This window comes from Trachypithecus francoisi, unplaced genomic scaffold, assembly GCF_009764315.1.
Source record: "Trachypithecus francoisi isolate TF-2019V2 unplaced genomic scaffold, Tfra_2.0 Lachesis_group13, whole genome shotgun sequence".
Taxonomy (NCBI): domain Eukaryota; kingdom Metazoa; phylum Chordata; class Mammalia; order Primates; family Cercopithecidae; genus Trachypithecus; species Trachypithecus francoisi.
In genome coordinates, this window is record NW_022681458.1 from 47860097 (window position 1) to 47886806 (window position 26710).

General features: G+C 36.8%; 1 long non-coding RNA gene across 1 annotated transcript; it reads right to left on the bottom strand.

The window, feature by feature from the left end:
• Nucleotides 1–7907: 7907 nt before the first annotated feature.
• LOC117095345 lies at nt 7908–8263 on the bottom strand. The gene is made up of 3 exons (XR_004441930.1): nt 8226–8263; nt 8003–8008; nt 7908–7968 (listed from the first exon to the last, which is right to left on the bottom strand). It is a non-coding gene; the product is annotated as an uncharacterized LOC117095345 (long non-coding RNA).
• Between the last annotated feature and the right edge of the window lie 18447 nt (nt 8264–26710).

Sequence of the window (26710 nt, forward strand, 5' to 3'; positions counted from 1 at the left end):
AGATTAGCTAGATACAGAGTACTGATTGGTGCATCCACAAACCCCGAGCTAGACACAGAGTGCTGATTGGTGCATATACAATCCTCCAGTAGAGGTAAAAGTTCTGCAAGTCCCCTGGCTTCCCCTAGTGGATGCCACTGCTGGGCCAGGGAAAGAGTTGTCTGTCAGTCCCAGGATTCACGTCTCCACTCCTCAGCCCTTGGGCAGTCAATGGTAACAGGCACAGTGGAGCAGGGGGCAACGCCCCTAGGGGAGGCTCAGGCTGCGGGAGCCCACTGGGGCTCCAGGGGAAGGCTCCGGCATGGCGGGCCGCAGGTCCTGAGCCCTGCTCTGTGGGGAGGCAGCTGAGGCACAGCAAGAATTCCAGTGCCCCGACAGTGGGCCTGCAGTGCTGGGGGAAGTGGCACATCTTCCACAGCTGCTGGCCCAGGTGCTAAGCCCCTCACTGTCAGGGGCCAGAGGCGTCTGTCAGCAGCTCCATCTGCAGGGCCTGCTGATCCTGTGCCCACCCGGAATGCACGCTGGCCTGCAATTGCCTTGTGCAGCCCCGGTTCCCACCCATGTCTCTCTCTCCACACCTCCCGGCAAGCAGAGGGAGCCGGCTCCAGCCTGGGACAGCCCAGAGAGGGGCTCCCACAGTGCAGCAGCTTGCTGAAGGACTCCTCAAGCATGGCCAGAGTGGACTCCGAGGCCGAGCAGGCGCCCAGAGCTGCTAGCATGTTGTCCCATCTCAAAACAACAAAAGAAAAGAGCATGCATGAACACCACTGCCTCTACCTGATGAATAGCAAAAATAATTTTTTTTTGTTTTTTTTTTTTGAGACGGAGTCTCGCTCTGTCACCCAGGCTGGAGTGCTGTGGCCGGATCTCAGCTCACTGCAAGCTCCGCCTCCCGGGTTCACGCCATTCTCCTGCCTCAGCCTCCCGGGTAGCTGGGATTACAGGCGCCGCCACCTTGCCCGGCTAGTTTTTTGTAGTTTTTTTTTTTTTTTTAATAGAGACGGGGTTTCACCATGTTAGCCAGGATGGTCTCGATCTCCTGACCTTGTGATCCGCCCGTCTCGGCCTCCCAAAGTGCTGGGATTACAGGCTTGAGCCACCGCGCCCGGCCTGCAAAAATAATTTTTAAAAAGGCTTTTTCCACTCCGTTGCGACGACCTTTGAAAACAGTGTGAAGTTGGGGGCTGACATTTCTTTGTTAGCACACAGGAGCACAATATCTCCAGAAAGCCTTGGCCACCCAAGTAGGAAGGAAATTTGCCATTCTATGCAAGTCCTTAAAAGTTAAAAGCACTTGGTTATGACTTGTTTATACATGGGACATTTGTCTTTTTGTGCCTGGATCTTGCAACTCAAATAGGCTATATTGCACAATAGCCCTGTTCTTATACCTTTGGCTAGAGAAAACAGTCTTCCCTTAAAGTTTCTATTTCAGGCATTTGCAATTTTAGATTTGATGTTTTCCAGAGCCTAAACAATGATACTTAGGATGCAGAACACATATGCATAGGAAACTCATCTCTAGGTTGTTTTTAAGAGTCTTGAGCTCTCTAAATTGTCAGTCTGCTCTTATTTTTTAATGTATTTCAGGAGTTTCTGGTATTTATGCATATTTTTCAGAGTTTTTCAGTTGTAATCAATAAGAGAGAAAAGGTGGATGGATTGTGTTTAGTCTGTCTTAAACAATGCCAGAATCCCCATATATAATTTTTTATTATTTCTAATAATTCCAGAATATTAAATTTATGCATTATTTCATTTATTATTTTTATTAACACATAATATGTATACATATTTATGGGGTACATGGGATATGCTGATACATGCATACAATGTGTATTGATCAAATCAAGGTATTTAGAATATCCATCATCTTGAACATTTATTATTCCATTTTGTTGGGAATATTTCAAATCTAGCTAATTTTAAAAGAAGGAGATACACACACACACACACACACACACACACACACATATTTAGCTGTAGTCACCCTACTGTGCTAGGGAATGCTAGAACTTATTCCTTCCATCTAACTATATGTTTGTATCCATCCATATTCAACTTCTATTTATCCACCCCACCCACCTCTTCTAGCCTTTGTTCACTATCATTCTACTCCCTACTTTGATGAGATAAAGTTTAGCCCTCACATATCAGTGAGAACATGTGATATTTGTCTTTCTATACCTGTCTTAGTTAACTTAAAAAATAATGTTTCATCCATGTTGCTGTAAATGGCAGTTCATTTTCTTTCTTTTTAGCTGAATAGCATTTCATCGTGTACATAACTATATCTCATTTTCTTTATCCATTCATTCATTGATGAACATAGGTTGATTTCATATTTCCATTATTGTGTATAGTGTTGAAATAAACAGGTTACCTTTGATATACTGATCAGAATATTCAATTTAGACTGTATAAACTTTCTTTTTTAAAAATTAATATCAATTGCTTTCATCATTCTTAACTAGATAAACTGAAGAAAATTACTTTTAAATAGGCTATTAAATTACCCTATCACTTAAAATTAAAAATTCAGTGTTATATCTTAATAAAGATTTGTGCACTGTGTAACTAGGCATGGAAATAAGAATATTTGTTTATTCAGTTACATTCTCTTACAAGCGTTTGTGGCATACCTGCTATGAATATCCTGTCACTTAACAAATACTAAGCTTATTTTACACTATGTTTTAAATATGAGATATGTATTCAAAAACACTATCTCAGGCTTAACAAGTATCAGTATGAATCAGATTTATCTAGAAGTTTAATATAGCTGCAGACTCCCAGGCATGTCTCACCTTTTCTGATTCAGTTCTGTGTTTACTGGAATTTGTGGTTCTGAAAACCTCAGATGATTTTAATTTAGGTTGCCTACACTTTATGCTATTTTGTGTTTTACATTATATCCCTCCATTTTTATTATTTTAAATAGAATATTTAGCTATAGTCTACACTGAAACATATTTTAAATTATATTTCTCAATAACTTCAAGTAGATGATGTGATGGAGAATTTAGCTTCCCCAAAAGATAAATCGGTGAAACAATATAAAGGTTTTTTTTGTTGTTTGTTTGTGTGTTTGTTTGAGACCGAGTCTTGCTCTGTTGCCCAAGCTGGCGTGCAGTGGCGCCATCTCAGCTCACTGCAAGTTCCGCCTCCGGGGTTCACGCCATTCTCCCGCCTCAGCCTCCCGAGTAGCTAGGACGACAGGCGCCCACCACCACGCCCAGCTAATACTTTATTTTTTAATAGAGACGGGGTTTCACCATGTTAGCCAGGATGGTCTCGACCTCCTGACCTCATGATCCACCCGCCTTGGCCTCCCAAAGTGCTGGGATTACAGGTGTGAGCCACCACGCCTGGTCAATGTAAAGTGTTTAAATATGGATAATAACATGTCATCCAATATGATCAATCTTCTCCAATATCCTTCTTCCTCAAATTTAAAAGAAAATATAAATTTTTTGCCTAATTTTTTTCTCTGGAATTGCCAGGTGGCAAATATTAACCTCTATTCCTGCCGGCTTTAGTAATGTATTTGAATATCTGTAAAGTTAATTGATTAAACTAAATTGAAGAATTGATATAAAAGTGATGTTCACAATTTCTAATATATATTCAACCATTGTAACCATGTTTTAAGGAAGTCTGCTCTGAAGATATATGCTGCTTATGAGAGCAGCTATACTTCTGCACAAAATAAAAAAATGTGGGCTGGGCGCAGTGGCTCACGTCTGTAATCCCAGCAGTTTCGGGGGCCGAGGTGGGTGGATCATGACCAGCCTGACCAATATGGTAAAACCCCGTCTCTACTAAAAATACAAAAATTAGCCAGAAGTGGTTGCACGTGTCTGTAATCCCAGCTACTCAGTAGGCTGAGGCGGGAGAATTGCTTAAACCCGGGCGGCGGAGTTTGCAGTGAGCCAAGATCACGCCATTGCACTAGAGTCTGGGTAATAGAGTGAGACTCTGTCTCGAAAAACAAAAAGCATAAAACAAAAAACAGAAAACAAAACAAAACAAAACCAAAAAAAAGTGTTGCTGACCTAATCGGTATCTCAAATTAGGATTCTTATAGTCTTGCAATAGCGTAAGCTAATGTTAGTTTTTGAGTATAAAACACCTATTGCTATTCATCAATATATACTGTCACAAAGAGTAGTTTGTCTACAATGTTGTAAATTCACACTCTTAAAAAAAATTTTAAGTCATTTCAATTTTGTGTTGTTTCCCAACATTATTGTGACTATCAATTATTTTACCAAAGATGTATCTCAGAAATCCTTAATAAGAATTTCTATTAATAATAAGTTTATTATGTATGAGTGTATCAAGAGCTATAATTACATTTCATCACTAAAGAAAATAATTTAATTTGATGGAAGTTGGTATAGCTTCCTCCATAATTACATAATAACTTGCATTGAGTTTCAAGTATAGAAATGTTATTTCAATTTCTAATAATTCCTTGTACTTAGAATCATGGTGATTTATAAGATGTCATTGCAAAAGGCAAACATTTAAATGAAGGAAATTAATCTCAGAGAAAGCAAGTACATAGGGTCAAAAACTTAACTTCAATGGTCAGTCAATTCGAGAAATAAAAGTCTCCCTTCAATAAGATGCTGGGTAATACTCCGGTAAATTGTATAATTAAAATTATAGATATATACAATCTCATTATTTTTGTAATCATGATATTTAAAACTTAATTTTTAGTATTTCTGATTCATAGTCTGAGTACAGAGGCCTTTCTAATGAAGTCATTTCATACATCGGGGATGTTCATGGGGGTGAGAGTAGTTATAATTATCTACTGCTGCCTTTTGAAGTACCTAGAAACTAAGTTGCTTAAAACAACAATTTTAATTAACTCACAATTTTGAGTTTCATTGTTGGCGATGTACTTATCTGGGTGGTTCATCTCCAATCCATATGGAATTGTTGGGGATGGAATGATTAAGAACCACTTTCAAGATGGCACTTTTTCTCACATATCTGTCAGCTTGGTGCTTGTTCTCTCTTTCTCTTCACACAACCCTTCATTTTTTAGGGAGTATCAATATAGCTTGGGTTTATGTTGCATTAATTTATCAAGATCCTACATCTAGAAGTGGCATGGGTAGAAATTTTATGTCAGACCCTCTATCTTCACTCTCAACGTCACCCATAACTGTTCCACATGTTGCTTTTCTTCACAATGCTTCACATTAAAATCAAATGAATAAGCCAAAATATTTGCTAAAATATTCTATAAATACTCTTTTACCTAACATGGCTAAATAATAGAGTCCTTTGGTTATTATAAAATTATCATATAAGCAAGATGCATAGCACTGTTAAGTAATATTACAGCAAAATTATATTATTTGTAATGTATTAAACTAACACTGAAAAATCAAATTCTTGTTTAAATTCCTTGTTACAAGTCATTTGAAGTTTGTGTGATTTCACAACATTATTGCCATTATCAATTATTTTACCAAAAATCCATTTCAGATACTGTAAGAGGAATTTCTAAGTAATAATGTCAGTTATTTGGGTTTATTACGTATGAGCCATTAAGGCTTGTAATTATATTTCATTATTAAAGAAAATAAGTTGATCAAGGTTAGTATAGCTTCCTCCATAATTCTATTAAAATTTGCATTAAGTTTCAGGGACAAAAATGTTTTATTTTCACTTCAAATAACCACGTGGAACTATCTAAGCATATAATGCTTTGCTATGCCTGTTGGATTTGGTAGTTCTACTGATGATGACTATTTCAAAGCATTTAAGAAAATAATGTGTTGATTTTCATTCATCTTACTTCTATGACAAGAAATTCTTTATGATAATGCTTCCATAATAAAGCAAAAGTCAACACATGTTTACCACATGGTTTTTCAAGAAACAAAGATGTGTACACATTTTTTTAAAATGATAATTCGATTAAACATAACTGGAATGGGCTGGGCGCAGTGGCTCAAGCCTGTAATCCCAGCACTTAGGGAGGTCGAGGCGGGTGGATCACGAGGTCAGGAGATCGCGACCATCCTGGCTAACATGGTGAAACCCTGTCTTTACTAAAAATACAAAAAACTAGCCGGGCGCGGTGACGGGCGCCTGTAGTTCCAGCTACTTGGGAGGCTGAGGCAGGAGAATCGCTTGAACCCAGGAGGCGGAGATTGCAGTGAGCCGAGATCTCGCCACTGCACTCCAGCCTGGGCGACAAAGCGAGACTCCGTCTCAAAAAAAATAAATAAATAAAAAATAACTGGAATGATACAATTTCATAGTTTAAAGAGTTAGGCTTCGGATATTGAGCATAATCAATTATCCACAATATTGTTTTCCACTTGATTTCAGAACAAATGAGACATCAATATGTTAATAATTGGAAAATCAATTCTTGTATATTTTTGTTTTTAGAATTGGAATATTTCTCTGTTACCCACACTGGAGTGCAGTGGTGCAATCATATCTCACTATGGGCTCAAACTTGGGCTCAGGCTGTTCTATCGCCTCAGCCTCTTGAGTAGCTGAGACTACAAGTGTGTGTTATCATGCTCAGCTACTTTTTTTGGTAAAATTTTTTGGTAGAGATGAGGTTTCACTATGTTGCCCAGGCTGGTCTCAAACTCCTGAGCTCAAAATATCCTCCTGATCCTCATTACAGGCGTCAGCCACCATGCCCAGCTATTTTTGCGTATTTTTAAAAAATAAGCACTAAAAGGTATGAACACTAAAGAAAAAAAATCATTTGGATCTCCACACATTTTCTAAGGCAAATAAAATGGACCAATTTCTGAGATGCAATCTATGAAAACCCACAGAAAGAGAAACAGGTTGGTGCAAAAGTTAATTGTGGCTTTTGCATTGTTGAACTTTGTCTTTTGGTATTGGAATACATTCTTAAATAAATGTGGTTATGTTATACATAATTTTAACGTGCATTTCTCATTTTTTCTTAATGACTTATTACTTACTGTTTATTTTATATTTATTTTGGACTATAGAAATGATGTTAGACAAAAAGCAAATTCGACCAATTTTCTTTTTTTTTTTTTTTTTTTTTGAGACGGAGTCTCGCTCTGTCGCCCAGGCTGGAGTGCTGTGGCCGGATCTCGGCTCACTGCAAGCTCTGCCTCCCGGGTTCACGCCATTCTCCTGCCTCAGCCTCCCGAGCAGCTGGGACTACAGGCGCCCACCACCTCGCCCGGCTAGTTTTTTGTATTTTTTAGTAGAGACGGGGTTTCACCGTGTTAGCCAGGATGGTCTCGATCTCCTGACCTCGTGATCCACCCGACTCGGCCTCCCAAAGTGCTGGGATTACAGGCTTGAGCCACCGCACCCGGCCCAATTTTCTTATTTGAGTTCAAAACGGGTGGTAAGGCAGCGGAGACAACTCCAGTGTCAACAACGCATTTGACCCAGGAATTGCTAACGAATGTACAGTTCAGTGGTAGTTCAAAAAGGAGACGAGAACCTTGAAGATTAGGAGTTTAGTGGCTGGCCATCGAAAGTTAGCAATGACCAACTGAGAGCAATCATCGACGCTTAACCTCTTACAACTAACTACAGGAGAAGTTGCCAAAGTACTCAACGTTGACCATGCTATTGTCATTCAGCATTTGAAGCAAATTGGAAAGGTGAAAAAGCTCATTAGGTGGGTGTCTCATGAGCTGAGTGAAAATAAAAATGATTGTCGTTTTGAAGTGTTTTCTCATATTCTACACAACAATGAACTGTTTCTCCATCAGATTGTGACGTGCAATGAAACGCAGATTTTATACAACAACCGGCGATGACCAGCCCTGTGGCTGGATCTAGAAGAAGCTCCACAACACTTCCCAAAGCCAAACTTGCACCAAAGTTCATGGACACTACTTGTTGGTCAGCTGCCAGTTTGATCCTTTGCCTCATCCACCATATTCACCTGACATCTTGCCAACTGACTACCACTTCTTCGAGCATCTCCACAACTTGACAATTCTCTGCTCACTACAACTTCCACCTCCCGGTTCAAGCGATTCTTCTGCCTCAGCCTCCCAAGTAGCTGGGATGATAAGTGTGCACTACCATGCCCGGCTAATTTTTGTATTATTAGTAGAGATGCGGTTTCACCATGTTGACTAGGCTAGTCTCGAACTCCTGATGCCAGGTGATCCACCCACCTCGGACTCCCGAAGTGCTGGGATTACAGGCATGAGCTACCATGCTCAGCCCTCAACAACTTTTTGTAGGGAAAATGTTTCCACAACCAGCAGGATGCAGAAAATGCTTTCCAAAAGTTCGTTGAATTCCAAAGAATGGAGTTTTAAGCTACAGAAATAAACAAACTTATTTCTCCTTGGAAAAAAATATGTTGATTTTAATGGTTCCCATTTTAATTAATAAAGATGTGTTTGAGCCTAGTTATGATTTAAAATTCATAGTACAAAACCCCAATTAGTTTTGCACCAACCTAGATATTATAAATATACATGATATAAATAAGCTTTTTCCATTAAAAAAAAGAAACACTAACTATTGGCCTTCTAAAACAGAAAGCACAAGACTCAGATGAGTTCACCGGTGAATTCCAGCAAACATTTATGGACGAAATTATAATTGTCTGTAGTCTTTTCCAGAAAAAAAAAAAAAGTAGAACAATACATTCTAACTCATACTTTGAGACAACCATTACTCAAATACCAAAACCAGATAAAGACACTACAAGACAAGCAAACAAAAACCCAATACATCTAATGAACATAGATGTAAAAATCCTCAACAAAATATTAGCAAACCAAATATAATAATGTATAAAAAGCATTATATACTGTGGTAAAATAAGATTTATTTCAGGTGTGTAAAGCTTGTTTAATATTACAAAACGAATTAATAGAATACATCCTATCAACTGGTCAAATTCTACAAAAATATTATATCAATAAATATAAGAAAAAACATTTGAAAAAATATCCAACAAATTCACAAGAAAAACTCTCAACAAACCAAAAATAGAGCAGAACTTTAGTCAACTTGATAATGAAAATCTATAAAAACCCACAGCTAATGTAATACTTAATAATGAGAAACTAGATACTTCCCTGCTAAGACAAATAACAAAACAAGAATGTCTGTTCTCATCATCCTTACTCAACATTGTAATAGAAATTCTAGTTAACGCAATGATAAAATAAAATAAAAGCTACAAATAGGAAAGGAAGATACTGTCTTCATTTGCAGATGACATGCTTGAATATGTAAATATTTTTAAAAGATTAAATAAAAGTAAAGCCCCTGCCAAAACTAGTAAGTAATTAAATCTTGTATCATAGGTTGTAGGACACAAGATAGTCAGTTATGTTTTTATGTATCTCCAGTGAGCACTTAGCATTTGAAATTAGAAACACAATCCCATTTACATTAGATAATACATAACTCTAGTTGTGTACAGAAAATGAGATGAGTTATTATAATGGAGAAAACTGTAGAACTGAAAGCTATTTAACACTTAGCAACTATTTTCACCCCCAAAAGTGAAATACTTATGTATACATCTAACAAATTTGTATGAGATTGTTATGAGGAAAATTGTGAAAGTCTGACACAAGAAATTAGAGATCTAAATAAATAGAGAAATATTTTAGTACATGGAAAGGAAGACTCAATATTATCAAATGTCAGTTCTTCTCAACTTGATCTTTAGATTTACTGAAATCTTAATGAAAATGACAATAAGTTATTTTTTTGTATACTGACAAAATGTTTCCAACATTTATGTGGAAAAGCAAAAGACCTAGATGACCACAGTAATACTGCAGGGAAGAACAAAGATGGAGAACTGATACTACCTAACTTCAAGACTTTTGAATTGCAGTAATGAAGACTGTGGTATTGGCAAGAAAATAGACAAAATATATCAAGAAACAGGTATATTCCCTGAAATACACCCACACAAATACAATTAACTGGTTTTTTAAAAAGAAACAAATGGAATTCAATTAAGTATAGTCTTTCCAAAAATAGTGTACTGAAACAACTAGAAATTCAGAGGCAAAAAAATGAATCATAACATGACTTTACACCATCCACAAAAATTAAATCACAATCATATAACTAAATGCAAAAGGAAAAATTATAAAATCCTAGAAAATAACAGAGGAAAAAATCTAGGTAACTTTGGGTTTCATGATGACATTTTAGGTACAACCTCAAAAGCATAATCTATTATAGAATAATTTAATAAATTGAACTTTATTAAAATTAAAAACCTGCTCTACAAAAAGCACTGTTACGAGACTAAAAGGACAAGCCAGAGACTGAGAAATATTTGTAAAACACATATCTCTCAAATAAATGATATTTGAAATATACAAATAAGTCTTAAAATTCGAAGTAAAGATAACAACCCAATTTAAAAAATGGGCAGTAGATGTGAGCAGACATCTATCCAAAGAAAACATGAAATAACAAATAATCATCTGAGATACTCCATATCAAACGTCAGCAGGGAATTGCAAATTAAGACAATTAGATACCTATACACCCATGAGAGTGCCTAAAATCCAAAACATCGACAAAACCAAACACTGGAGAGAGGTGGAGCAACAGGAATTATCATTCATTACTGGTGGGAATGCAAAATTATGTAACCACTTTGGAAGACATTCTGGCAATTTTTTCAAAACTAAACATACACTCACCATATGAGATTACAATTTTTCTCTTTGATATCTATCCAAAGGGGTTGAAAACATAGGCCTAACCTGCACAAAAGTATTTATAGCAATTTTATTCATAATTGCCAAAACTTAGAAATAACCAAGAACCAAGTTCTCACTTCAGGCTGCAGACTCCACCCAGAACTGGCAGCCCACCTCTCAGGCTTTAGGCTATCCCTGGCTTGAAGGTGGAGTTTCACCAGGGACCCTCCCCTTTCTGCTCAGGAATCTGTCTGCCTCCTGCCATTAACCTGCCATCCATGATACCCAGGCTGTTCCTGCCGAGAAGCACCTACAGGCCCGTGTTGATCTACCCTTGGTCCCCACCAGCCTTCCTCATGTGCTCGTGGGTTCCCAAGTTTGGAGAAGGCTGAGATGGAGGGGGGCTGGCGTGTCAGCACCACCCTGAGCATGCACACACCTGGCAGGGTCGTGTCAACACCTGGGCTTGGCCACAACTTTGTTCTGCACCAGAGCCGATGCCGGGAACAGGGAGAGACTAGGGAGTGTGAGCAGGCAATTCCAAGCCTGTAGGAGTAGGGGGCACTTACCAGGTTCCTGAGTGCACAGGGATGCCCAGGGTCCGGGACCACAGCTGAGTCCCTGCTGCTGCATGAAGAAACGTGGGGCTCCCGCCTGTCAACTTGGTAGGGGGTCGGGCTCTCATCTCTTCCGGACTCTCGCCAGATGCACAGAGCAAGCAGTCACGTCAGTGCCTTATCCCCTGCAACTGTTGTCTTCACAGAGGTCACTCCAAATGACTGCCACTGCCATCAGTGGGAGGTGATTGAATCATGGCGGCAGTTTCCCCCACGCTGTTCCTGTAATAGTGAGTTCTCACGAGATCTGATGCTTTCAAGGTGTAGCACTCCCTGCCTCCTGCTGCCATATAAGATGTGCCTTACTGCTTCCTCTTTGCCTTCCACCGTAATTGTAAGTTTCCTGAGGGCTTCCCAGCCATGCACAACTCTGAGTCAATTAAACCTCTTTGATTTATAAATTACTCAGTCTCACATAGTTCTTTACAGGAAAACGAACTAATACAGAAAACAGAGAGAAGAAAATATGATATGCACAAATATATATACATGTACGAAGAAAAGAGAAAATCTATAAAGTTTCTAGAGCCTTGTTTTTTGTAATTGGTCTTAAGATTATAATTGTTATCTGTTATGTCTTTCTTCCTCAGCCCAGAAAGAAGGTCCTTCAGACAGAACCTCACCTTTTCTTTTTTTTTTAGGTGACTTGACCCAAATCTTAATTCCTTAAGGTTCTGAGTCCTCAAATGTCCTACACAAAATGTGACCTTAACCATATAAAGTGGCAGTATTTTTCAGCGTTTAATTTATGACTTAGATCCAGGATCATCACCTCAATTTGAAAGTCATTTATTTAAAAGTAATTGATGAAAGTCATATGTTTCTGCATGTCACTCTTGAGCCTTGTGCATTTCCAGTCAAGCAGCCAACGTATTGTTTTTTTTTTTTTTTTTTTTTTTGCATTTTCTAAAAGAGCTGAAAACATATCAGGACACATTAAACTTTGCTTTGCTTCTCTTGCCATTTAAGAAAAGAACACAAGCTAAATAAAGAAAAAAATGAAACAAAAATATACAGGTAATGTGGCAAGGTATTGTTTTTGAAATAGTTTCAGTTGGTATCTTTCCTTTGTCTAGCTCCTCATTGCCCAATGTAACACACACAGACACAGATACACAAAGATGCACACACACACGTGTTCACAGACTGACTAGAGCAGGTAGTGTATTCTTAATTATTTCAAATAATCATAGAGCAAAAAAGGAGCCCTTACTTTTCTTCCAGAAGTATGTTAATTTCTGAAAATTATGTTAAATTCTTCAGAGAATAACAACAGAAGCTAGAGAATAGGTCTGAGGAAAAACATTAAGAACAAAAGCTAGGTAGACACATTGATTAAGAAAACAGAATTGAGAGTCTGGAAATAAAACTATGTGTCAACCGACTTTTGACAAAGGTGCTAAGAACATTCAATAGGGAAAAATTGTCTTTTTAAGAAATAACATTGGGACAATAAGAAAGTCACATGCAAAAGAATGAAGTGAGACTATTACCTCACACCGTATTAAAAATTTAACTTAAAATGGTACAAAACCTAAATGTAAAATAAAAATTGTAAAACTTGTATACCAAAATATAGGGGTAGGGATAAATCTCCAAGAATTCAGATTTGTCAATGTATTCTTAGATATGACACCAAATGGCATAAGTAACAAAATATAAATACATTGAACTTCATCAAAATTAAACGTATCTGTGCTTCAATGGAAAGTACTCAGAAAGTGAAACGGTAACTTACAGAATTAAGAAAATACTTTCAATTATTTAGAGAGAGAAAAGTAATGGTTGCATAAGGTGGAATGGATATAGGGAAAAGAGAGTGATGGCTAAAGGGTATGGGTTTCTTCTGGAGGTGGTGAAAATGTTGTACAGTTGACTGCTGTGATGGCAGGTTATATCTGAATACATTAAAATTATTGATTCATGCATGTTAAGTGGGCACACGATATGGCAAGTGGATTATATGTCAATAAAGGTTTTTCTTTTTAAAGAAAACGGAATTCAATTACGTAGAGAATGATCTTCTACTTCTTGCTAGCTACTTCTTGGTCTATAATATGTTGGGAAAACAGGTGTGCAGTAAAATGGAGTAGAGTAGAGAGGTATGGAGAAAGTGAGGGCTTACATCAAAGAGTAATAAGGACACAAGCTCTATATCTGATCAGCATCTGGAGTCATAGAAAATTAGAATGACACAAGATAGTTTCTGCCAGCAACAAAATGTAGTACTGGACCAAGTATCAATAGCTAATGTAGTCAGGAGATTAAAAATGAGAGATATAGCAACTTGTTAAAATGAATGTCTGGGACCCAATGGCCAAGAATATTTCAACTAATACCTAGGCAAAACAGATTATTAGAGAATCATATGCCCCCACTGTCCAATGCTTTGACACCAAATTAATACAGAAAACTTGGAGACAAATTCTGGGAATGATTTGAAGTACCAAACTACTATGTCAATTTTCCATTATTCTATTAGAATTAGACTTGAAAATGGGAAAATAAAATTACGTTTCTTATATACCTGAGATTGTGGAGAATGATTTATATTGATAACACTTTAAAAATATAATAGCTGATGAGAAAAGGAAGAAAGAATTAGAAATTAAGGCAGCTTTTCAAGTTTTTGATTTAAATCTTAATGTCTAATATGAGAAAGCTTCCTTCAAAGATCAGTGATGATTCCATTGAATGGGGATTTAAGACTGCATTATGGCTTATTCCGTTAAATGACAGATCAAAAAGTATGTTACTACCATAGTTACAATGATTGATCTATTTATCAAGAGGAAATAGTATTGTAGAAGTTAATGTGACTCTAATGAAACCCAAAAGGTCCTGCAATGGTGCCATATTAGATGCTTATTACTGTGTAACAATTTGCCCCCAAACTTGGTGACTTAAAAGAAAAACATTTATTATCTCACAATTTTTATAAGTCAGGCATCCAGACATGGCTTAGAGGAGTCATCTGACTCAGGATCACTCACAGAACTGTATCAAGCTTCCATATGAGGCTACAGTTATATCGATCTTCACTACGGTTAGATCTACTTCCAAGGCCCCTCATGTGTTTGTTAGCTGATCTCACATCCTCACTGGATGTTGACTGGAGACATAATTTCCTTACCTTGTTGTCCTCTCCATAGGGCTCCACCAATATGGCAACCCAATTCCTACAGAGCAAGTGGAGGAATGAGGGAGAGAGCCAGCAAGTTGGACCTCACAGTTTTTTGGTAACCTGATCTCCGATATACTATGCTATAGCTTTTACTATATTATATTTATTAGAAATGATTAACTAAATCCAGCCAACAATCAAGAGGAGGAAATTACACTGGGTCTAAATACTGGAAGGGAAATTTTAAGATGCATTTTAATAAAGCTGGCCTACCAAAGTGCCATGTGCAGTGATAAAAATTAATGTAATATTATGGAAACCCCAAAAAGGCACAGTTACAAAGGACTTCTCAAGAATGATGTGTCAGGTCAATACAGCAGGTGAATAACCATAACCAGCTGAGGTACTGGTTAGAGGCAAAAATAAATTAACACAGTAAATTTATAAATCCCAAATATATTTTTGTGATTCTTGTGACAAGTCTCAGAAATAACTATAATATCAATCCATACTCTAATGGATTGTACAATGGGAAATAAAGATGATAATTTTACTACTGCTGTATTTCTAGTAGAAATTATAGCCATGGAGAAAGTCATGGAGAGAACTTGATTTTTTTCTATAACAATGTCTAATCTTCATTCCCTACTTGAGTTTTGAGGGGCAGGTGCAAGTCATTCAGGTTTGGGAAATAAAACTCAATCAGATGAAGCATGTTTCTAGAGCCAACAGGTGCAGCAGTGACACACTCAAAATCTTTAGATAAAAGGTAAATAAATATGTTCCTTTGGTCAACAGTCCCTGCATTTTGTCTTGGTTTGTTAGCTTCCTAATATTAGCAGAAGTTGGAGGTCCCCATATAGACAAATTCTATAGTGTCGTCTTAGTTTTATGTCTTACAGATCCAAATTAGAGGTTACTCTTTCATCTCTCCCATCAACGTGGTAAATATTTATTTTCCTTCATTACATCTCTTTCTGCTTAAAATAGCTAAAGTGATTTATTTTGGTTGCAATTCTGACATACTGAGATGTAGTTAGAAGGATTGAGGAGAAAGGTGTCCAAAGGGAACTAGCACATTAGGAAAAAATCAAATTACAGTGGTAGATTGTCACAAAAATAAATATTTTAATGACATGACATCTCCTCTCCAAAATTATCTTTTGATTTCCCTGAAACCTTACTGTCAAAACAGTTATGACCAATTTAAAAATACAGCTCCAGTACCTTAAAATAACTTTCCTTATTGTAATACTGACAAGACAAAACAGCTAAGATCTCAATCAGCTTCTGACTTTTGTACAAGAACTTTGAGAGTTAATCATTAAGGATAAATCTTCAATATATGTCAAAGCTTAGAACTTTTATAAAAAATTCTTATACATTTTTAAATATTTTTAATAAAAAGCAATATGTTTGATAGTATAGAATTATATTAAGCTAAAGATTCTCAAAGATTTATCCATGTAAATTAGTGGGCATTTAAATTATAATCAGGACATTTTCAAACATACAAATACAATAATAATGTAATTAATACCTCATATAGCCATTCTCAGATTTAACAGTTATCAATATGTTCCAGTCTTTTTCCATCTCTTCTCATCCCCATCTGTATTTTCTTTTTCTGAAATGTTTGAAATAAAATCCAAATATTATGTATTTTCACATATAAGTATTCCCTAATAGATCCTCTTTTTAAAATACCATTATCTCAACCTGCAAAATTAACAATAATTTTAATAACATGATATCCACGTCATATCCACTATTTCTCCATTAACTCCAAATACCTTTTTACTATTGACCTCTTTGCATCAGCATCCAAACAAAAAAATATTCATTACTATGCATTTTCTAATACAATTATACAATGTGGTGGTTTTCTTTCTTTCTTTCTTTCTTTTTTTTTTTTTTTTGAGAGGGAATCTCGCTCTGTCACCCAGACTGGAGTGCAGTGGTGCCGTCTCAGCTCACTACAAGCTCGGCCTCCCGGGTTCACGCCATTCTCCTGCCTCAGAATCCCAAGCAGCTAGGACCACAGGCGCCCGCCACCACGCCTGGCTAATTTTTTGTATTTTTAGTAGAGACGGGATTTCACCGTGTTAGCCAGGATGGTCTCTATCTCCTGACCTCCTGATCCACCCACCTCGGCATCCCAAAGTGCTGGGATTACAAGTGTGAGCCACCGTGCCCGGTCACAATGTGATGGTTTTCTAATATAATGTTTTAATTTTCCAATATGGCAGTTATAATAAAATCTCAGAAATATGGCTTAAAACAGCACAAGTATACTATTATGGTTCTGTGGGTGAGAAGTTTGATATGGGTCTCACCAGGCTAAAACCAAGATGTTGGCAGGGCTTTTTCCTTTGGAGGGGCTCTCAAAAAAATCCATTTCCTTAGTTTTTCAGCTTCTAAAGGCTGCCCTTATTCCTTGGCTTATGGCCTCCTTTATCTATGTTCAAAGCCAGCAGTCATGTATCTTTCTGATCTTTCTCTCCTTCTCTTGCCTTCTTATCTCTCTCTGACTATAGCATAAGAAAATTCCCCACTTTTAATCACTCATGATTACACTTTGCCCATCCAGACATTCTAAGATAATCTCCCTGTCACAAAGTCTGTTATCTCACTTTTGCGATGTAAGGTGACGTATTACATATCACAGCTTCAGGGGATTAGGGTGTTATTATCTTTGGTGGGAGGTATTGTTCAGCTTTCCAGAGATATATCTAATTAATATTTTTTATTACATTGTTAAACTTTTAAAAAACAGCAATAGACCCTCTGGAAGTGGAAAAAGAGTGGAATCTGGTGAATACTTTATCCAGCTCCCCCAATGGTAACATTGTATCAACTCTAGTTCAATATCAAAACCAGAAAATAGACAGTGATATAATGTCATTTATTAGACTGCAGGCATTATTTACCTCAATTTTTACACGTCTTCATTTGTGTATGAGTGTGTGTGCGTGTGCGCGCGTGCACATTGTTCTAATTTGATTCTATGTATATATTTATGAGACAACCAGAGTCAAAATACAGAAATGTTTTACCACCACAAAGGAACTATATGTACTACAATTTTGTAGTTGTACCCACCTGATCCACCACCTTCCTTGTCCTTTGGAAATTGCTAGTCTGTTCTCCATTTCTATAATTTTTTTTTTATTTTTTATTTTTTATTTTTTTTAATTTAATTTTTTTTTTTTTTTTTTTTTGAGAGGGAGTCTCGCTCTGTGGCCCAGGCTGGAGTGCAGTGGCCGGATCTCAGCTCACTGCAAGCTCCGCCCCCCGGGTTTACGCCATTCTCCTGCCTCAGCCTCCCGAGTAGCTGGGACTACAGGCGCCCGCCACCTCGCCCGGCTAGTTTTTTTGTATTTTTTAGTAGAGACGGGGTTTCACCGTTTTAGCCAGGATGGTCTCGATCTCCTGACCTCGTGATCCGCCTGTCTCGGCTTCCCAAAGTGCTGGGATTACAGGATTGAGCCACGCGCCAAGAACATTATGTAAATGGAATTGTATAATATTAACTCTTTGAGATTGGATTTTTTTTAACTAAGTGTAATACTCATGAAAAATACTCAAGTTGTCAGGTGTATCATTAGTTGATTGCTTTTTATTGTTGAGTAGCGTTTCATTATATGGATGTACCAGAGTGTGCTTTTTCATCCATTGAAGGACATTTGGGCTATTTCTTATTTTGAACTATTAAAAACAAAGCTGTTAGGAACCCCTATGGTCAAGTTTTTATGTAAATATAAATTTTATTTTTTCTGAAATAAATGCCCAAAAATGTTATCATTGTTCATATGGTAAATATTTATTTCATTTTGTAAAAAATTGTCAAACTATTTCCCACAGCAGCTGTGCCATTTTACATTCCTACCTGCAATGTAAGCAATAGTTTCTCTGCATTCTTGCCAGCATTTGGCATTCTCATTATTTTTTAAATTTTAGTAACTCTAATATGAATACAGTAATAACTCATTGTGATTCTAATTTGCATTTCCCTGATGTCTAATGATGTTGAACATGTTTTTATGTGCCTCTAAGATTTTAGAGACAGCCTTACATCATAACTCAATGAATATTAAATATAAGTATGTAGTCTTTACTTAGTAATTCTCATTACTAGTCAAAATAAAAGCTCTCCTAATGTTCCCTTGTGATTTATGTGCATTTATAAGGTTTATGAAGTACAGATTACATAAAAGAATATGTAGTTAAAACAAAACTTCATTAATCTGTTTTCTTCTATTTCATAATGTATGATAATTCAGGCAAGTGCTGCTGTTTTTATTTTCTTAAGTAAACTTGTATTTTAGAAGCTAAATTAAGAGTGAGAATACATATTTTTATTCTATATTTTGTTTACATGTTTAACAATCATAAACAATAGTCTTTATTAATTTTAGATATACATAAATAAATTCAAAAGCATACAAGGCTCATTGTCATTACACACACACTAACTTCAAGAGTTTGCTTTGTGTTTAACACTTTTGTTATTTTGCAAAACCAGATATCAAATACAGTATGAAAAAATGATAACATCTGTTCACAGTAGATAGGAATGTAGCAGTGGTTATTACACAATGCTTTTTTTGTGTGTATTTTTGTGCTTCAAATTTTTATTGAATAAAACATTAAAAATAAAGATGCAATATTATTATTATATAAACTTATTATATGTTCTTTATATCAGCTATTTTTTCTATTTTCTTTAATATGTCACCTCGAGTAGATGATGGTTACCAGAGGCTGGGAAGCTAGTCCGGGTGGGAAGAAGGAAGTGTAGACGGTTCATAGTAAAAAAAAATACAGTAGAGGGTCAGGCTCGGAGGGTCAGGCTCGGTGACTCACACCTGTAATCCCAGCACTTTGGGAGGCCGAGGCAGGCAGATCACGAGGTCAGGAGATCAAGACCATCCTGGCTAACACGGTGAAACCCTCTCTGCTAAAAATACAAAAAATTAGCTGGGCGTGGTAGAGTAGGAAGATCCAGGAATTGGTCCCCTCTTGGAAACACTATTTAGCTGGCAAGCACTTTAAGAGTCAAGTATTTCAGAACTGTGTAGTCTAGTTGAACACTCATCATTTCTGGGAGAGTGCTATAAAAAGAGGGAGGCTGGTAAATTTCAGTGAATTTGAGTATTCTGCACCCACCCCAGCCCCATAGCAGACAACTGTAGGGATTCTGGCCTGTGTTTCTGGTCTGGTTTACTAGAGCCAGGATAGGCAATGCAGACTTGTCCTCTAAACACTGAGATTGTGGGTTTTGACCTGCCTAGTGGTTCACTGAGGACTAAACATAAACAGAGATACTGATCATTCATTTCAACCCCAAGGACTTAAGTGGCTTCCCCTGTGGTCTCCATCAAGATGATTTAAAGAGACGGAACACTTTTCCCCCCACCCCTTTTCTTATTGGATCCAGATATTTAAGGACTTTTCTGTCAGGTCACCTGCTAACCATGGGGATAATGAAATCACAAAACAGGGAATATTGCTGTTGCCAAAATGGTTTGGAAAAGTCACAAAATAATAGTTGGCTACAGGCCAGGTATGATGGCTCACGCCTGTAATCCTAGTACTTTGGGAGGCTGAGACGGACTGATCACTTGAAGTCAGGGGTTTGAAACCAGCCTGTCCAATATGATGACACTCCATCTCTACTAAAAATAAAAATAAATTAAAAAAATAAGAACACACAAATTAGCCAGATGTGGTGGTGGGCACCTGTAATGCCAGCTACTCAGGAGGCTGAGGCAGGGGAATGGCTTGAATCCTGGACGCAGACACTGCCATGAGCCAAGATAGCGCCACTGCACTCCAGCCTAGGTAACAGAGCAAGACTCTGTCTCAAAACAAAACGAATAATAATAATGATAATAACAATAATAATAAATGGCTACAATCCTTACCAACAGCAATCTCTGGTTTGGGGGCACTGATTTCTAGGGTTACCACATTAAAATATTCAAAACGTCGAGTTCTCAACAAAAAATTACAAAACACCTAAAATGAAGTGTGTAACTATGGCCTATTCATGGAGAAAAAAAAGAAAAAAAAAAAAAAAAAGCAAGACATTGACATAAATCATCCCCGAGGAAGCCCAAACATTGAATTTTCTAGACAGAGTTTAAAACTGTCTCATATTTGCTCAATAAACTGATGTAAACCATGAACAAAAGACTAAAGAAAATCACAACTATGTATAAACAATTAGCGAATATCAATAAATATATATTGATTATAAAATGGAACCAAATAGAAACTATAAAGCTAAAAAGAAAAATAACTGAAAATTTAAATTTACTAGATAAAAGTGTCACGTAATATCTGAGTAAATTTTTTTTCATCTACTCCTGTTTAATAAATATAAACAATAAGATATTCATGATTTTGGTATTGTGTAGATTTTAATTTTGAAAATTTTCCTGTCTTCAAGAAACTTGCCACCAAGTGGTGAGATAAATGTTGAACACTTGTCAGATGTAAACCAAAACTATGCATTTTCTTCCTCTATTAATTGGTATAGGGAATTTATCTTGAGGATATAATTGTGGATAGAACAAAAGATGGTGAAGGAGTAAGATCAATTACCACAGGAGTCTCAACATATGAATGATTTTCAGAACCAATCAGGGTAAGTCTTGCATTTGGCATCTCTCATTTACAATAAAATACTGATGAACACATCTTACTTTATAATTTAGCATCAGATAACGTTCAGTTTATGACTTATATTTTGGGATACACTGTTACTTGGTGTCCCATGGTCAGATGTCGTAAGTCAAGCAGAAACTATAGGATGAAAAAAGGCTGTTTTCAATTGCATAAATATTGTTAAAAGGAAAAAAGTTTTGGACATATCCAAAACTGAAAGAGTATGCATACGATTTTCAGGGCTTGTCATAAACTTTCTTTTTTCTCCCATAGATTATTGGGGAACAGGTGGTGTTTGGTTACATGAGTTAGTTCTTTAGCGGTGATTTGTGAGATGTTGGAGCAGTATACACTGCACCCAATTTGCAGTCTTTTATCCCTCACCCCCTTCCCACCCTTTTCTCCTGAGTCTCCAAAGTCCATTGTGTCATTCTTATGCTTTTGCATCCTCCTAGCTTAGCTTGCACTTATGAGTGAGAACATATGATGTTTGGTTTTCCATTCCTGAGTTACTGCACTTAGAATAATAGTCTCCAATCTCATTCAGGTCACTGCAAATGCTAATCATTCATTCCTTTTATGACTGAGTAGTATTCCATCATATATATCTCTCACATATATATCATATTGTGAGTACTTTACTACTCAATATGATATATATGTGAGATAAATACATATATATATCATAGATTATTTATCCACTCATTGAGATTTATATTTGAAGAAGTTCTGTTTTGATGCGTTTACAGGATTTTTTTTTTTCTTTCGAGACGGAGTCTCACTCTGTCACCCAGGCTGGAGTGCAGTGGCATAACTGCAACCTTCGCCTTCTTTCCTTCTTCAAAACCTCAACTTTAAGTGGACATACTACATGATTAAATTGTTGAATATCTGCAATTATTCTAACAGTATTCCCTGACTGTTGCACCTGATATTTGTAAGTTTCTGATCTTTGCATGTCCTCCAACTAATCATTTTCCATTAATATTTTGGCTTTAATGCTGATGAGAAGGTAGGCATACAAAGAATTACAAGTACTTTCATATGGCCTTCCCTACCGTAATTTTTCTAATTCTATGTGTCATGGAAACAATGTGGGGGTTATGTTAGCATCTAAATTTTTTCCATATTTACTTAATATTCTCAAAATAAGTATACAATTTATCTGTGGCCCACTGGTCACAGATAATGCCCACTGCAAAAATGAATTCAAGCCAAGGTTCCTTCTGTCATCTGATCACCACATGCTTCACTGTGATTTGTGGTCCATGAGGTATTTTCATCCTACAGAGAATAGCAGCACTTTTGAAGGTATCTAATAATTCCGGGAAAGCTGTGTATTTCCCTTTTCCCATTGATTGTTTCCCCAGTAAGTGACCACAGATACCTCTGTGTGAAGATTCAAAGTACATACTGAAGCATCTTTACTACTCAATAGAGAGGTTCAACTTATCAGAAAGTTCTAATGCCTAGCAGTTTGGTAACTGGTTTTAAATTTCCACTTTAACCATTGAATTTACATTTCTTTTCATCAGAGATAGAAAATTTTCACCTACATATATGAAGCATATTGTGATTAACCTACTCATTTGTATAATTCTGGTGACTTAAAATCAAAATTGGCATCACTGCCAATTACCCAAGGTGTCATAGTGCTTCGATTACTAGTCCATTTTTGTGGCATGTTATAATTTTACTTGTCTTCCAACTTTCTGGGAATCCATTATTCCAACAGAGAGCAAAGAAACAAATTGCACTTTGTCATTTTAATCATCATCCGGACTATAAAGTAAAGCATTGCTTTGCAAAGATGCTAGACTCACCCATCTTACCAATGTAAATTTTAATTTCCTGGTGAAGAGAATGCCTTCTGTGACCCTACTGATTATGGTTAGGGTCACAGGAGCATTGAGCATATAACATATTTATTTCATAATTTACTGAAAGATCCTTCTTGGACTCTTTCTTTTTCAGGATGTTAAAGAATTTTCTTACAGCATATCAATCCTCATTTACTTTAGGGTGCTATTGGGTACAAGCTTCAATTAACCAATCTAGCACACTATCTAAAACAGCTGTAGAAGCACAAGGCAGCACATTAAGTCACAAGTGACTGTCCTTATTGAATTTGGCCCAATCAAATCTTCTACTTCTTCCTTAGTGTAACGCCAGTAGAGTCTACTCACGTTCTCCTCCTGATGCAACTCAACATAATTCTACAATTATTTTAAGTGCACAGGCTGTCTTCTTCCAGTCCTAACCTTAAGTTTCTCCATCGTTTTTATGTTAGGATCTAACCCTTATGAGGGTTCATAAGCAAAGAGTATTGTTTTCTGAGGCAATGGTTTCTGTTTTAATCATTGAAACTGTTTTCACTCAACAAAACCTGAGCCTTATTTTTTTTTGTAGATGGGAAAGGTTGCCTATGCATGGCAAGCGAAGTTGAAAGAGATAAGAGAATTCATGTTTATCATTGTTGTCTGTTCCATCCCAGAGTTCCCATTCCAAACCTTAGGGTCCCACTGCTTTTGCATCAGTTTCCTTATCCTAATATAAGATACCTGGCAGGAAGTATCAATTCAATGGTTCTATACCCCTTTAGCTCATATGATCAAATCCTTGAGTCAATCCTTAGCCATATCTGTCCTCAACTACAGAAAGGGCTGGCTCCTTCAAACTATTTTTTGAAACCTCTGATTTTCTCACTCTGAGTTGGATACTCTATGTGTTTATTAGGCAAGTGCAACTTCAAAGTCAAGAAAAATGAATCCTATCTTTTAATAGCAGTTGATGTGAAATTACACTGACACTATGTCAAATTATGAGAATATAGGGAGGGAAAAATTTTTTTAAATTTCCAAACTATCATAAGAATATCAAAGAATAACAGGGAACTAATCCTTATATTCACTATATTTGCCATAGTGACCAAATCCCAAACCAGTGATTGTCATCCTGCCTTTTCCTCCACCTGCTTTACTCCCATAGCTACAATTTGATAATTTTTATGTTGACATCACCACAAGCCTCAGATTCCCATGCCCCCTTTCCTCTAGTAAAGGGATTATTTTAATAAATCTCAAATCTATGAGCAACCCAAACCCATAACCACAAAGGTGTGTTTCTGAGGGGTACTCCTAGAAAAAATAAATTACCATTTCTGCTCAGAGTGCAGGCAGGACATGTATCAATATGACACAAATCAGTATAATTGAGGCGAGTTTAATAAATGAAGTGTTTAAACTAATGTGGAAAAACAGTAGGGGAAGATATCATGGGAAACTGATGGGCAGATATCATGGGAAACATAGCCACCTAATATTGGAGTTGGCTTAGGCCTTCTTGGCCTCTCAAGCCTAGTTGGTAAGTAAACACTATTTCTGTTTATAGTGAAATGCTGCTGAGAATTTTTAATTTCACCTTTATTTTAGTGATTTGTAAATGGATGAAATCACAACTTACAGAAATAATAATATATTGACTCACATTAAAAAAGTCTTCACTCTTTATCAAGCAGAAAAAGTATATATTTATATATATATAACTTTATTTATTTATTACACTTTAAGTTCTAGGGTACATGTGCACAATATGCAGGTTTGTTACATATGTATACATGTGCCATGTTGGTGTGCTGCACCCTTAACTCATCATTTACATTTTATATATCTCCTAATGCTATCCTTCCCCCCTTCCCCCACCTCACGACAGGCCACGGTGTGTGCTGCTTCCCATCCTGTGTCCAAGTGTTCTCATTGTTCAATTCTAACCTATGAGTGAGAACATGCAGTGTTTGGTTTTCTGTTGTTGCGATGGTTTGCTCAGAATGATGGTTTCCAACTTCATCCATGTCCCTACAAAGGACATGAACTCATCTTTTTTTATGGCTGCATAGTACTCCATGGTGTATATGTGTCACATTTTCTTAATCCAGTCTATCGTTGATGGACATTTGGGTTGGTTCCAAGTCTTTGCTATTGTTAATAGTGCCACAATAAACATATGTGTGCATGCATCTTTATAGCAGCATGATTTATAACCCTTTGGGTATATATCCAGTAATGGGATGTCAAATGGTATTTCTACTTCTAGATCCTTGAGGAATTGCCACATTGTCTTCCACAATGGTTGAACTAGTTTATAGTCCCACCAACAGTGTAAAAGTGTTCCTATTTCTCCACATCCTCTCCAGCACCTGTTGTTTCCTGACTTTTTAACGATCGCCATTGTAACTGGTGTGAGATGGTATCTCATTGTGGTTTTGATTTGCATTTCTCTGATGACCAGTGATGATGAGTATTTTTTCATGTGTCTGTTGGCTGCATAAATGTCTTCTTTTGCGAAGTGTCTGTTGTATCCTTCACCCACTTATTGATGGAGTTGTTTGATTTTTTTCTTGTAAATTTGTTTAAGTTCTTTGTAGATTCTGGGTATTAGCCCTTTGTCAGATTGATAGATTGTAAAAATTTTCTCCCATTCTGTAGGTTACCTGTTCACTCTGATGGTAGTTTCTTTTGCTGTGCAGAAGTTGTTTAATTTAATAGATCCCATTTGTCTATTTTGGCTTTTGTTGCCATTGCTTTTGATGTTTTGGTCATGAAGTCCTTGCGCATGCCTATATCATGAATGGTATTGCCTAGGTTTTTTTCTAGCGTTTTTATGGTTTTAGGTCAACCATTTAAGTCTTTAATCCATCTTGAATTAATTTTTTGTATAAGGTGTAAGGAAGGGATCCAGTTTCAGCTTTCTATATGTGGCTAGTCAGTTTTCCCAGCAACATTTCTTAAATAGGGAATCTTTTCCTCATTTCTTGTTTTTTGTCAGGTTTGTCAAAGATCAGGTGGTTGGAGATGTGTGGTATTATTTCTGAGGGCTCTGTTTTGTTCCATTGGCCTATATCTGCTTTGGTACCAGTACCATGCTGTTTTGGCTACTGTAGCCTTGTAGTATAGTTTGAAGTCAGGTAGCATGATGCCTCCAGCTTTGTTCTTTTGGCTTACGATTGTCTTGGCAATGAGGGCTCTTTTTTGGTTCCATATGAACTTTAAAGTAGTTTTTTCCAATTCTGTGAAGAAAGTAATTGGTAGCTTGATGGGGATGGGATTGAATCTATAAATTACCTTGGGCAGTATGGCCATTTTCATGATATTAATTCTTCCTATCCATGAGCATGGAATGTTCTTCCATATGTTTGTGTCCTCTTTTATTTCGTTGAGCAGTGGTTTGTAGTTCTCCTTGAAGAGATCTTTCACTTCCCTTGTAAGTTGGATTCCTAGGTATTTTATTCTCTTTGAAGCAATTGTCAATGGGAGTTCATTCATGATTTGGCTCTCTGTTTGTCTGTTATTGATTTATAGGAATGCTTGTGATTTTTGCACATTGATTTTGTATCCTGAAACTTTGCTGAAGTTGCTTATCAGCTTAAGGAGATTTGGGGCTGAGATGATGGGGTTTTCTAAACATATAATCATGTCATCTGGAAACAGAGACAATTTGACTTTTCCTAATTGAATACCCTTTATTTCTTTCTCCTGCCTGATTGCCCTGGCCAGAAATTCCAACACTATGTTGAATAGGAGGGCTGAGAGAGGGCATCCCTGTCTTGTGCCAGT